The sequence below is a fragment of the Heterocephalus glaber genome, unplaced genomic scaffold (assembly GCF_053883595.1).
Source record: "Heterocephalus glaber isolate CG9 unplaced genomic scaffold, H.glaber_assembly_v1.0 deba00001543, whole genome shotgun sequence".
In the NCBI taxonomy this organism is placed as follows: domain Eukaryota; kingdom Metazoa; phylum Chordata; class Mammalia; order Rodentia; family Bathyergidae; genus Heterocephalus; species Heterocephalus glaber.
This window is the reverse complement of record NW_028258336.1, coordinates 3,802,573-3,816,976: the sequence shown is the minus strand read 5'-3', so window position 1 is coordinate 3,816,976 and position 14,404 is coordinate 3,802,573. Positions and strand designations below refer to the sequence as shown.

At 39.6% G+C, this 14,404-nt stretch overlaps 1 non-coding gene across 1 annotated transcript; it reads left to right on the top strand.

Annotated features, from left to right (window-relative positions):
- Positions 1-268: 268 nt before the first annotated feature.
- On the top strand, positions 269-375 carry LOC147824430 (U6 spliceosomal RNA). The gene has a single exon (XR_015442371.1). It is a non-coding gene; the product is annotated as a U6 spliceosomal RNA (small nuclear RNA).
- Positions 376-14,404: the final 14,029 nt, after the last annotated feature.

Below are 14,404 nucleotides of genomic sequence, written 5' to 3'. Positions count from 1 at the left end.
TGAGCCTTGCTGTTTGGTCCAGGCTGGGCTTGAACTTGCTATATAGCACAGGCTGGCCTTGAACTTGCAGTCCTACCTTGACCTCTCAAGAGCTTTGATAACAGGCATGTACTATGGTGTCCAGCTTCAATCTACTATTACTGAATACTTTAAGGTTGTTTTTACTCTTTAGAGATTACAAACCATGCTGCCATGATTATCCTCACAAATATGTTTTCCACATCTTCCAGTTTATCTGCCAAGTAAATACTTTAAAAATGCATTGCCTGTGCTTGCTTCGGCAGCACACATACTAAAATTGGAATGATACAAAGAAGATTAGCATGGTCCCTGGGCAAGGATGACACACAAATTCGTGAAGCGTTCCGTATTTTTTCACTGTGACAGCTCACTCACAGACACCACAAGATACTAATAGAGCTTCTGAAATAGATACACATAGAACTGGAGAAAAAAACATCTCTCAGTCTGAGGAAGATTATATTGAGAGAAGGAAAGAAGCTGAAAGCATCTTGAAGAAAAACTCAGATTGGATATGGAATTGGTCAAGTCGGCCAGAAAATATACCCTCTAAGGAGGTCCTCTTTAAACACCCGAAGTGCACAGCTACTCGCAGCATGAGAAACGCAAGTGTTATGAAGAACGGGAGCATTTTCTCAGCAGAATTTCTGAAGGTTTTTCTTCCATCTCTGCTGCTGTCTCATCTACTAGCCATTAGATTGGGGATCTACATTGGAAGGAATCTGACAACCTCCACCAGCACTTTTTGATGGAGAATTGGATCCAACTTTGTTCACGTGGTGGGGATTTGTATCTGAGATAGCGACAGGTAACTTGAAGAGCTATCATGATTCTTGGGTGGCTGCACCACTTGTTTATTCTGTACATGCTGCATTCCTGATTAGTAAAGGGAAAGAATAGACACCAAAATCATGACGATCTATAATTACACCTATGGGATCAATTAATAAGCATGGGTCACGCGGAAGACGCCGAGTCACCCCACTGCAGACAGGCAGGTCTGCCCACACCCTGCCGAGGTCCCCAGTCGCGCACAACACACGCCGCCGAATCAGCCCGCTTCAGACAGGCAGGTCTGTGCACGCCCTACCGAGGTCCTGAGTCACGCGGAAGACACCGAATCACCCCACTGCAGACAGGCAGTTCTGTCCACACCCTGCCGAGGTCCCCAGTCCCACGGAACACACCGAATCAGCCCGCTGCAGACAGGCAGGTCTGCCCACACCCTGCCGAGGTACCCAGTCGCGCGGAACACACGCCGAATCAGCCCGCTGCAGACAGGCAGGTCTGTGCACGCCCTACCGAGGTCCTGAGTCACGCGGAAGACACCGAATCACCCCACTGCAGGCAGGCAGCCACCTGATTCCACATTACCAAGGCGCAGAGGACACCAGACCACCAGACCAAGGTACTGAGTCCCACTGTTCCCGGCCCAGAGGTAGGGGCTTCTGAGCCGTCGTCCCACTGTTCCTGGTCCAGAGGAAGGGGCTTCCGGGCCACCATCCCTCCCACCGCTCCTGGCCCAGAGGGAGGGGCTTCTGAGCCACCATCCCACTGCTCCTGGTCCAGAGGAAGGGGTTTCCCAGCCACCATCCCTCTGGCTGCTCCCAGCCCACAGGAAAGGGCTTTTGGGTCACCATCCTTACCGCTGCTCCCGGCCCCTGTCCCACCTCACCCAGCTCAGAGGAAGTAATCCGTGCAGGCGCTAACAGCCCCCTGCCCCAGTCGAAATGAGAAAACATGTAAATAAGTCTCAAAACCAGACTTCCAGATCACCCACAGCAACCCCAAAGGGAAATGAGATGGAACACTCTGATACTCAACCACCTGGACCCACTGAACTGGCAACAAAAGGGGATCTGGAAAAAATGAAATCAGAAATAATTTCTCAGATAACAGGAGAAATTGTGCCCTTAGTGCAAGACATGATTAATAAATCTAGAGAGGAGCTGAGGAACATGATGGAATCCCAACATAAGAAACAAAGGGAATCCGTAAAACAGATGCAAATAGATTTCCAGGACATGAAAAACTCCACTGAAAGTCTACACAGCAGAATGAGCCAGTGTGAGGACAGAATTTCAGATATAGAAGATAAGATTGCAATTAGTGACCAGGAAAAGAAAAATTGCTTCAAAATTATAAGGGAACATGAGAAATCAATCCAGCAGCTGCTAGATGATGCAAAACAGAATAACGTAAGACTGATTGGGCTAAATGAAGAAACAGGAGAGTGCAGATGACATACAAAATCTCTTCACAGAAATAATGGCAGAAAACTTCCCAAGCAGGGGAAAAGAGCTTGACATACAGATAAGTGAGGCATATAGGACTCCAAATAGCCTTGATCAAAAAAAATCTACCCATAGGCATATAATTGTTAAGATTCCAGAAACACAACCGAAGAACAAAGTTCTCCAAGCAGTCAGAGAAAAGAAAGAAATCACATACAAAGGAAAGCCCATCAGAATCACAGCAGACTTCTCAACACAAACCATCAAGGCAAGAAGAGCTTGGAGTGACATATTCCAAGCCCTAAAAGAAAACAGCCTCCAACCCAGATAGGTGTACCCTGCAAAACTATCTTTCAAAATGGATGGAGAAATAAGATACTTTCATGACAAAGAGCACCTTCGGAACCTCGTGAATACCAAACCAGCACTCCAAAGAATTTTACACAATAGCCTAGGAACAGACATTGAGGATCACAACCCCAGGAAGCAAAGCAGAATGAACCCATCTGGCATGACAAGAAATTAAATGTAAAGGGGGAGAACCCAACAAAAAGAAAAAGGCATGGCAATGACAAGTCAATATGTTTCAGTTATAACCATCAACGTTAATGGTCTCAATTCACCAATCAAAAGAAATAGACTGGCAGAATGGGTCAAGAAGCAAAATCCAACAATATGCTGCATACAGGAAACACACTTAATTCAAAAGGAAACTCATAGACTGAAAGTGAAAGGGTGGAAAACAATACTGCATGGGACAGGAACCCGAAAAAAAGCAGTAGTAGCTATCCTCTTGGCAGATCAAGTAGATTTCAAACCAACACTGATTAAGAGAGACGAAGAAGGACACTACATCCTTGTAAAGGGAAGAATCCAAGAGGAAGAGATGACAATCATAAATATCTATGCACCAAACACTAGTGCACCCAACTACATAAAACAAATACTAAGGGACATGAAAAGTCATATATGCACTAATACAATTGTAGTGGGGGACCTCAACACCCCACTGTCACAAATAGATAGATCAACTAGACTAAAAATAAGTAATGAAATACTAGAACTCAATCGAACTCTTGAACAAATGAACTTAACAGATGTTTGCAGAGTCTTCCACCCCACAAAATCAGAATACACATTCTTCTCAGCTGCACATGGGTCATTCTCCAAAATAGACCACATACTCAGACATAGAACATGTTTAAGGAAGTGCAAAGGAATTGAAGTTATCCCTTGTATATTATCAGAGCATAGTGCGATGAAATTGGAGATCCATAGCAAAAGAAACTCAAAAAATTTCATAAACACATGGAAATTGAACAACACACTTCTGAATAACCAATGGGTCACAGAGGAAATTGAAGAAATCAGACAGTTCCTTCAATTAAATGACAATGACAGTACACATATCAGAATCTATGGGACACAATGAAAGCAGTCTTACGAGGCAAATTCATAGCAGTGAATACGCATATTAGGAAAACAGAACGAGCCCGATTAAACAACCTGATGCTGCACCTCAAGCTTCTAGAAAAAGAAGAACAGGACAACCCCAAAGCTCATACAAGGGAGGAAATTATAAAGATCAGAGGAGAAATCAATGCAATGGAGACTAAGAGAACAATACAAAAAAATCAATGAAGCCAACAGTTGGTTCTTCAAAAGAATCAACAAAATTCACAGACCTTTAGCCAACCTTGTCAGAAAAAGGAAAGAAAAGGCCCAAATCCATGCAATTAGGAATGAAAAGGGTGAAATGACAACAGACCCAGCAGAAATCCAGAGGATCATCGGTACCTACTTCCAGAACCTATACATCAATAAGATGGACACCACAGAAGAAATGGACAGATTCCTAGATACATATGAATTACCAAAGTTGAATGAAGAAGACCTAAAAATTCTGAACAACCCAATATCAACCAATAGAATTGAAAATGTAATTAAAAACTTATCAACTAAGAAAAGCCCGGGCCCTGATGGCTTCACTGCTGAATTCTACAAGACATTTAGAGAGGAACTGCTGCCACTCCTTTTTAAACTCTTCAATGAAATTGAAAGGGAAGCAATACTCCCAAATTCATTCCTGGAAGCAACCATCACCTTGATCCCCAAAGCAGAGAAAGACCCAACTGAAAAAGAGAACTATAGGCCAATCTCACTAATGAACATAGATGCAAAAATCCTTAATAAGATAATGGCAAACAGAATGCAGAAGATCATCAAGAAGATCATACACCCTGATCTAGTGGGATTCATCCCAGGGATGCAGGAATGGTTCAGTATACACAAATCAATTAATGTAATACACTATCAATAGAGCCAAGGACAAAAACCATATGACTATCTCCATAGACACAGAAAAAGCATTTGACAAAATCCAACATGCATTTATGATAAAAACCCTACAAAAAATTGGAATAGATGGTCTCTACCTCAAACTAATAGAAGCCATCTATGAAAACCCAACAGCCAATATCATACTAAATGGTCAAAAACTGAAATCCTTCACACTCAAATCAGGAACAAGACAAGGATGTCCACTATCACCACTCTTGTTCAATATAGTTCTGGAAACATTAGCCATGGCAATTAGACAAGAGAAAGAAATAAAAGGAATAAAGATAGGAAATGAAGAAGTCAAATTGTCATTATTTGCAGATGACACGATACTCTATATAGAAGACGCCAAGAACTCCACGAAAAGTCTTCTAGACTTAATAACCAAATTCAGTCAAGAAGCTGGTTACAAGGTTAACACACAAAAATCAATAGCTTTCCTCTACACCAATGACAGACTCACTGAGAGAGAAATAGGGCAAATAATTCTTTTCACAATAGCATCCAAAAACCTGAAATACCTAGGAATCATCCTAACGAAAGAAATCAAAGACGTCTTCTCTGAAAACTATGGCACTCTGAAAAGAGAGACTGAAGATGCTATCAGAAAATGGACAGACATCCCCTGCTCCTGGATAGGAAGGATTAATAGAGTGAAAATGGCCATACTTCCAAAACTGCTATATAGATTTAATGCAATTCCAATTGAGATCCCAGCAGCATACTTCATAGACCTCGAGAAAAAAGTCCAAAAATTCATTTGGAGCAAGAAGAGACCCAGAATAGCAAAATCAATTCTAGGTAACAGAGACATGGCAGGGTGTATCACAATCCCCAACCTACAAGTATACTACAAACCTACTGTGATAAAAACAGCATGGTACTGGCAAAGAAACAGGCTTGAGGACCAGTGGAACAGATTAGAAGATGCAGAAACAACGCCAGACACACTCAGCCATCTCATCTTCAGCAGAGGAGCCAAACACCCTCACTGGAGGAAAGATGGCCTCTTTAATAAATGGTGCTGGAAAAATTGGGCTTCCACTTGCCAAAGATTAAAACTAGACCTGTATCTCTCACCATGCACTAAACTAAAATCAAAATGGATTAAAGATCTAAATATTAAAATAGAAACTCTGAACCAGTTGGAACAGAGGTTAGGTAGAACCCTTGAAGACATTGGTGTAGGAAAAGATTTTATGAGCAAAACCTCAGTTGCCCGTGAACTAGCACAAACAATCAACAAATGGGATCTCTTCTTATTAAAAGACTTCTGCACAGCAAGAGAAACCACCAGCAGTGTGAAGAGACAATCCACAATGTGGGAAAAAATCTTCACCTGCTCTTCCTCAGACAAAGGCCTACTATCTCGAATCTATAAAGAACTTAAAAAGATCAGACCTCCCAAATTTAAAGACCCAATCCCAAAATGGGCATCTGAAATGAACAGACATTTCTCAGACAAAGAAGTAGAAATAGCAAATAAATACATGAAGGAATGTTCAACATCACTGGTCCTTTGAGAGATGTAAATGAAAACAACTGTATGATTCCACTTCACTCCAGAAAGAATGGCTGCTAACATGAAATGAACTAATAACAAATGCTGGTGGGGCTGTGGGGAACGAGGAACCCTGCTCCACTGCTGGTGGGAGTGTAGACTGGTGCAAGCACTATGGAAATCAGTATGGAGGTACCTCAAAGAACTAGGACTGGAAATCCCATTTGACCCCGCTATTCCACTGCTGGTTATCTTCCCCAAAGAATTAAAAGAATCATATCACAGTGATACATGTGCACCCATGTTCATAGCAGCACAGTTTGTAATAGCTAAAACTTGGAAACAGCCCAAATGCCCATCAACAGGAGACTGGATAAAGAAAATGTGGTGTTTTTATAAAATGGAGTACTACTCAGCCATAAAAAATGAGAAATTAGAGACATTTATAGCTAAGTGGATGCACATTGAGGCAATACTCTTAAGTGAAATAAATAGGACACAGATGTGTAAATACCAAATAGTTTCTCTGGTGTGAGAAACTGAGAGTATAAATAAGGACTAAATGTATAATAGGTCATGTGAAATAGGAAGAAAAGGGGCAAAGGGGAAGGAAGTGGGAGGGCTAGGGGAAAGGATAGAAGGGAATGGGATTAATATGAGAAAATGGAAAAATAGGAACAAAATGTTTGTAAATAGGGAGGGCTGGAGGGGTTGAAGGGAGGGCTGGGCAAGGGTGAAAAACAAGAACCAAGAGAGACTATGTAAAGGTGCAAATTTCCAATGATGAATGTCATTATATTGTATACCTAAAATGTACCAATGATTAGAAGGAATAATCGATAATGTAAAATAGGAATAAAAGGTCCAAAGGGGTAGGGGTAGTGGGAGGCACAGGGGAAAGGAAAGAAGGGAAAGGAAAAAATGATGAGAAATGGAAAAAATGGAAATAAAGTCTTTGTAAATAGGGAAGAGTGGAGGGCATGAAGGGAGGGCTAGGAATGGGGACAAAATAAGAACCAAGATGCATTATGTAAAGGTACAATTCCCAATGAGAAATGTAAATGTGTTGTATACCTACAATGTACCAATAAAAGAATTTAATACAAAAAAATTAATAAGCATGGCAGACTAATGTCTACTGTATGAATTTGGTGGTAAATTTTGTTTGGATATTAGATACAAATAATATAAATAATTTTAATATACTAGTCATGATGTATGTAATGTTTAAAAATATGTAACCTTAATTCAGTTAAAACACTTTAATATTTCAAAGAATGAATAACATTGATATTAAAATCACTACATTAAGGGGTTTGCCCAAAAGAAATATCGTGGCCTTATAATTACACTATTGTAGAATGTGTTTAATTTAGATGGATGCAGATTGTCTCTAAAGACTACTTAACTATATAAATTGTTCTTAATAGAGAACAAGGTGGTTAGAAATTCCACTGTGAGTTGGTACACTAAGAAGTTGTTGCTTTTCCAGTGTGAGGACTCCAGGTGGTCAGTTTTCTGACAAAGGCGGTTATTCAGCCTCTCTTACCCTTCATTACCCTGGATTGCTGGATTTAATCTTACTGTTTGTGCTCAAGTTTTGTGTGCTTTTAAAATTAGCTTTATTATAAGCAAATCTGTGTCTACTTTGGAAGTCTGGAAGTAGAAAAAAATAAATTATTGCCAAATACTTCGGTGATTATTGTACTTACATAAGATTAAGAATCAAATATCATGAAAGTTTCTTGGTTAAGTCAGGCCTGTTCCCCATTATGTCATTCTTTATCTTTTCTACAGCATGGTTTTTAGAAAGGCTGCATCTTTGATACGATGCTGTGTGTATTATACTGTATTTGTTTCACCTTTCCACCCTTAATTCAGGTGTGTTAAAATAAATGCAACATTTTAACTTTAAAAAAAATGCATTGCCTGGTTCAAAAAGTCAAGGCATTTTAAATATTGACATATTGTCAAACATGAACCATATTTCTTAATATTGTGTATCACAATTGTTGAACTCCAAGGAAAATAAATGAGGAAAAGTGATGGTCAGCAAATAAAGCCAAAAATCTAGCATGATAACCTTTACATTGCCTTCTTTTTCCACTGGGTGACTAGGAGGTAAGGTTACTTCTTTCAGAAAGCAACAAGAATGATTTTAGATAGGAATTTTCTTTCTCTTTTTATGATTGGCTAGGTCCTAAAAGGAATGTAAGACTTCATCCTAGAACAAAGCAAGCATCAGTCTCTTTGTATTCAGGGCAAAATGAGAAAAACCAAAAGATCTATTTTGTCATCCCTGTCCCAAATCAGATGCCTTTCTGTGGTCTTAAACATTTGTGACCAACAAGGACTTTTGTTGTGATTCACAATGCAATCACTGTTCTAAACATGCACATGGCCCACTCTATCTCAGCTTCAATTATAAAATCTTCAGCCAGAAGCCATTAAGTTCTGTTTTGTTCAGTCAGCAGCATAGTTTTTACCCAGTGAATTTCCTATTGGGATCAGGTGGCACTGGAGAGATTTCTCACTTATGACCCAGTATATTCGCTCTGCTGGAGGGTCCCTGATGAGGAGCATTTTGATTTAGTCATATGATAAAGTGACTAACATTGCCTTTCCTTTCCTAATCGCACTTTAGTTAAGGGGTAGGGAAGTAGGAGTAGCCAAATGGTTGATATCTTTCTCTACATGAACATGGGAGCTGTCCATTCACATAGCTTCATCCTTCTGTTTCATTACTGTTATGTCACTAATTCTTTAGTAGATAAACTACACCCTGTGGTCTAACCAGCTCGGGAAGCATCTCTTTCTTTCTTTTTTTTGGTACCAGGGATTGAACTCGGGTCCTTGCGCTTGCGAAGCAGGCGGCTGAACCACTGAGCTAACTCTCCAGCCTGCATCTCTTTCTTTTCTGCCCTTCTTTTCCTCTTTTTTTCCTCCCAAAAGTCCATTAGATGAATGGATGATTCTGGGCAAATCTCAGCAGAAACATAGAATTTGAGGCAGTGTAATCAGTGAGGTGCTGAACAACAGATAACAGGCTTTGTGATTTGGGAGTGAGGGTTTGAGGAGTTTTCTACACAGCACTCTATTTCTAAGTGACAATCAGTGTTCTAGTGTCTGCAGGTTAAATGAGAGGCTAGGAAGGACCAGTTAAGAGTAAACTATGTACAACCACTCCTAAAAGTAGGTTCTTTTTTAAAAAAATGTGTGCAGAATATATGCAGAAGAGCTCTCAAAGATATAACTCCTTTCATAACTCATCAACTAATTTTAAATTGGGATTATAAACTTGTTGCAGAAAAGCCAGACTGCTACCTGGCTGTAGCTACTAAAGTTCAAGTTGGGAGGAAGGGAAGCTAGTTAAAGCCAACTTGTTTCATAAGTGTGGTGTGTGTTTGTATTAAAGCCTGCAGAGATCTGATTAGTTCCTCTGTCTACCTAATAAGATTCTCAGTACCCTATCAGAATTCAGCTGGGGCATGTTGGAACTACCATAGCGCACTGTTTTCTCTGGTGCCAGTAGGCAAAATGTCAATATGCCTGCTGCATTCTTCTGCGGTAATAGGAATGAAGTCATTACATTAGAAAGTGAGTCACATGTCCACGATACTCTTCTCTCACCCCAAACACACTGACCCTCCCAGGTTAAGGTTCTACTTGCCAGGAGAGAGTGAGACAGAAGAACCACTAAAGGAGGCCTGAGGTTCTATGATATTTGAGGTGGTAATCACAGGGGCTGGTGTGGAGGCTGAAATACAAATTTGCCAGTCGGGAGGTAAACGCTAGGAGGCAAGTGTTAGGAGGGAGGGCACAGGAACTGACAGAAGCCAAGTGGCTGTGAACAAAGGCAGGAATCTGAGGAGGGCACTGATACTCAAGATCAGGAAGTATTCAGTTCAAGGACCTGCTCGATTAACAAAATGCAAGATGAATAAGGGAAATTTTTTGTTTTTGTTTTGAGTAAGGGAAGTTTTGCTTTTCAAAAATACTGTAAGAGAATAGCCACTTCCAAAGAATTCTCAGTACTTGTTAACCACAAATAATAAAAGGTGTAAGTTAAAAATCCTAAAACCATCATTACTTCCTATGTATAAAAACTTCTGTATTCATGTTTTAGTGAAATATTACTAAAATCGACCTTTCTTTTGCAAGCCAGAAAAAAATCTAGATGGCATTGTGAGATCCTGGAGAAAGAAGTAGAAGGAGTTGTTTGGCAGACTTGACAAGAGTTAGTAACACTTCTAAGAGAGTATTTATCAATAATCAAAAGGATGCATTATGTAGCTCAACCTTCTAGGAAGCTACCACTAAAGCAAGTAACTCTCACCGATCAGAGATTGCCATCTTAAATCCCAAAAATTATTATTTTTGTCATGATTTTGATCTAGAATCCCTTTGGGTGGCCACAAAGCTAAACCCTCTAGCTCTGCCCTCTAGACATGTTCTCCCATATACCACATTCTTTGAGCACAGAAAATCCACTTTCATGCTGAGTATTTCTTTTCATGCCAAGTCACTTAAAAGATAAGTACAAAAAGTGAAAAAACTAAAAGTTAATCCTTTTCCATCTGGTTTTTGCAAAGCAAACTGCAAGAGAAAGCACAGTCTCAACAGGCATTTTGCTTTCTCCTTTCTCTCTCACCCTGTTTAGGATTAAATGTTCCCCTTGTTCTTAACCAAAATAGAAATATGATCTTGCATTTGTTTACTGTGTTGTCCTTGCATTTCCTAGGTCAGGTTGGTGTAAATTGTGATTCAGTGACACGGCCTCTTCCCACAGACACAGGGAGGTCTTCAGGGAGCTTGCTGTAAGTATATCCGAGCACTGTTGAATCTCATAGGTAGACACTGTGTAAAAATAGAGTGGCGCTTTGAGATGTGAAAATGCATTGCAGCATTCAGTAGTGTCATCTCTGCACTCCAGGTTAAGTTCAAGAATTCTACGAAACACAGGTTGCCAAATACTAACTAAACTAATTGGTTATCTCTGCTATTCCTAAAGTTTTTGATCTTGGTGTTTCTCCAGTAAGAAGAAGGGATGTGCTCCATTTCTCATATAAAATGCAAAAAGTCACATCATATTATGTACTTACCAAGTGAGCAAGAAATTGTAAAGAAAACATTATCTTGTCTCTCAACAATTTGGAAAGAAATATTTATATATTTGTATTTACTTTTCTTTTGCCAATTCTCTTTGTTCAAGAGGTAATTACATATATTTCAAAAGACAAAGTAGGCTAACAAAATATTTGAAGATGAAGAAGTTCATAATAGGCACTCTGATTTTTCCATGATAAAGAAAAGAAAAAAATTTTCTAGTACACTAAAATGAAATATATTCAACAGACTGAAGAATTTCTAGTAATCTGTTAAGGTTGAAGATGAGCTCAGTAATTCAAGGATCCAACAAACTTCTACGCATGTACTATGAGATGTATCTGCTACAATGTTTATGGTAGCTATGTTTATATAGTAGTGAAACACTCAAAACCACCAAAACATCCATCATCAGAAGAGTGAGAGATGTATTGGGGTATATTTAAATAACGGGTTATATTGCAATTTGAATAAACTAAAGCATGATAGATAGATAGATAGATAGATAGATAGATAGATAGATAGATAATAGAGATATGGATAGATATAACCCAAGAACAATGTTGAGCAAGAAAGTGCCATTGCAGGATAGGTTCAGATTACCCTTTTTTTTTTTCCTGTGAGCATAGATGTGAAAGCAGCTGCATTTTTTTCATTAATTTTATTGGTACATTTTAGGTATATAATATGCTAACATTCATTATTGGGAATTTGTACCTTTATATAATCTCTCTTGGTTCTTACTTGTTTCCCCATTCCCCTGCCCTCCCTTCAACCCCTCTACCCCTCCCTATTTACAGATGCTTCATTTCTGTTTTCTCATATTCCTTTCCTTTTCCCTACCCCTCCTACTTCCCCTTCCCCTTGGACTTTTCGTCCTGTTTCACATTATGTATTATACATTTTGATCCTCATTTACACTTTCAGTTTCCCACACCAGAGAAACTATTCGGTATTTATACATGTGTGTCCTGTGTATTTCACTTAAGAGTATCACCTCAATGTGCATCCATTTAGCTATAAATGTCTCTAATTTCTCATTCTTTATGGCTGAGTAGTACTCCATTTTATTTTTTTAAAACCACATTTTCTTTATCCAGTCTCCAACTGATGGGCAATTGGGCTGTTTCCAAGTTTTAGCTATTATAAACTGTGCCACTATGAACATGGGTGCATATATATCACTGTGGTGTGATTCTTTTAATTCTTTTTTTGTGTGTTTGGTACCGGGGATCAAACTTGGGACCTTGCACCTACAAGGCAGGCAGCAGAACCACTGAGCTAAATCCCCAGCCCCAATTCTTATAATTTTGGGGGGAAGATACCCAGCAAGAGAATAGCTGGGTCAAACAGGACCTCTAATCCTAGTTTTTTGAGGTATCTCCATACTGATTTCCACAATGGTTGCACCAGTCTACATTCCCACCAACAGTAAAATCAAAGTGGATTAAAGAGCTAAATATTAAAACAGAAACAGAGCTAAATAAACTGGCGGGGGGCTGGAGATTTAGCTCAGTGTTTCCATTGCCTGCCTCACCAGCACAAGGTACCAAGTTCGATCCCCGGTACCAAAAAAAAAAAAAAACTAAACCGGCTGGAAGAGAGGTTAGGTCGAACTCTTGAAGACATTGCCACAGGAAAAGACTTCATGAACAAAACCTTAGTTGCACATCAACTAGCACAAAGACTCAATAAGTGGGATCTCTTCTTACTAAAAAGCTTCTGCACAGCAAGAGAAACCAGCCACAGCATGAAGAGACAACCCACAATGTAAAAAAACTTTTGCCAGCTGTTCCTCAGACAAAGGACTACTATCTAGAATCTATAAAGACATTAAAAAAATTAGACCTCCCAAATTTAAAGACCCAGTCCAAAATGGACATCTGAAATGAACAGACATTTCTCAGACAAAGAAGTAGAAATAGCAAATAAATATATGAAAAAATGTTCAACATCACTGGTCATTCGAGAGATGCAGATGAAAACAACACTGAGATTCCACCTCACCCCACGAAGAATGGCTGCTATCAAGAAATCAACTAATAACAAATGCTGGCGGGGTTGTGGGGAGAAAGGAACCCTTCTCCATTGCTGATGGGAGTGCAGACTGGTGCAACCACTGTGGAAGTCAGTATGGAGATACCTCAAAGAACTAGGACTAGAGGTCCCATTTGACCCAGCTATTCCCTTGGTGGGTATCTTCCCCAAAGAATTAAAAGAATCATACCACAGTGATACATGTGCACCTATGTGTATAGCAGCACAGTTTGTAATAGCTAAAGCTTGGAAGCAGCCCAAGTGCCCATCAACTGGAAACTGGATAAAGAAAATGTGTTTTTTTGTAAAATGAAGTACTACTCAGCCATAAAGAATGAAAAACTAGAGTCATTTATAGCTAAATGGATGCATATCGAGGCCATACTCATAAGTGAAATAAATAGGACACAGATGTAAATACCGAATAGTTTCTCTAGCATGAGAAACTGATAGTGTAAACCAGGGTTAAAATGATTAAAATGAATAATTGATAATTTGAAATAGGAAAAAAGGTCCAAAGATGAAGGAGTGAACGGAGGGGAAGGGGAGAGGAAAAGAGGGAAAGGAAAAACTATGAGAAAAGAAAAAAAATGGAAATGAAATCTATGCAAATAGGGAAGGGTGGAAGGGGTGAAGGGCACACAGGTAATGGGGAAAAAAATAAGAACCAAGATATATCATGTACAAGTACAAACACCCAGTGATAAATGTAAATGAATTGTATACCTAAAATGTACCCATAAAAGAACAACAAAAAAAATGGCTGCCATCAAGAAATCAACCAATAACAAATGCTGGCAGAGCTGTGGGGAAAAAGGTTCAGATTACCTTTTACCAACATTAACTATATATATATATATGTATACAATACTCTGTAGGGCCGAGGATTTAGCTCAGTGGTTCTGCCACCTGCCTCCCAAGAGCAAGGACCCGAGTTCGATTTCCAGGTACCATAAAAAAAAAAAAGTTACAATACTCTGTATCTTTCATAGATCTTTACTTTGTAATATAAGAACCCTGTATTAAATGCCAAGTGTGGTGGCTCACACCAGCACTCAGGAGGCTGATCCAGGAGGATTGCTGAGAGTTTGAGGCCAGATTGGGCTACATGGTGCGTTCAAGGCCAACCTGAACTGCATAGGGAGACTCGGTCTCAAAAAAACAA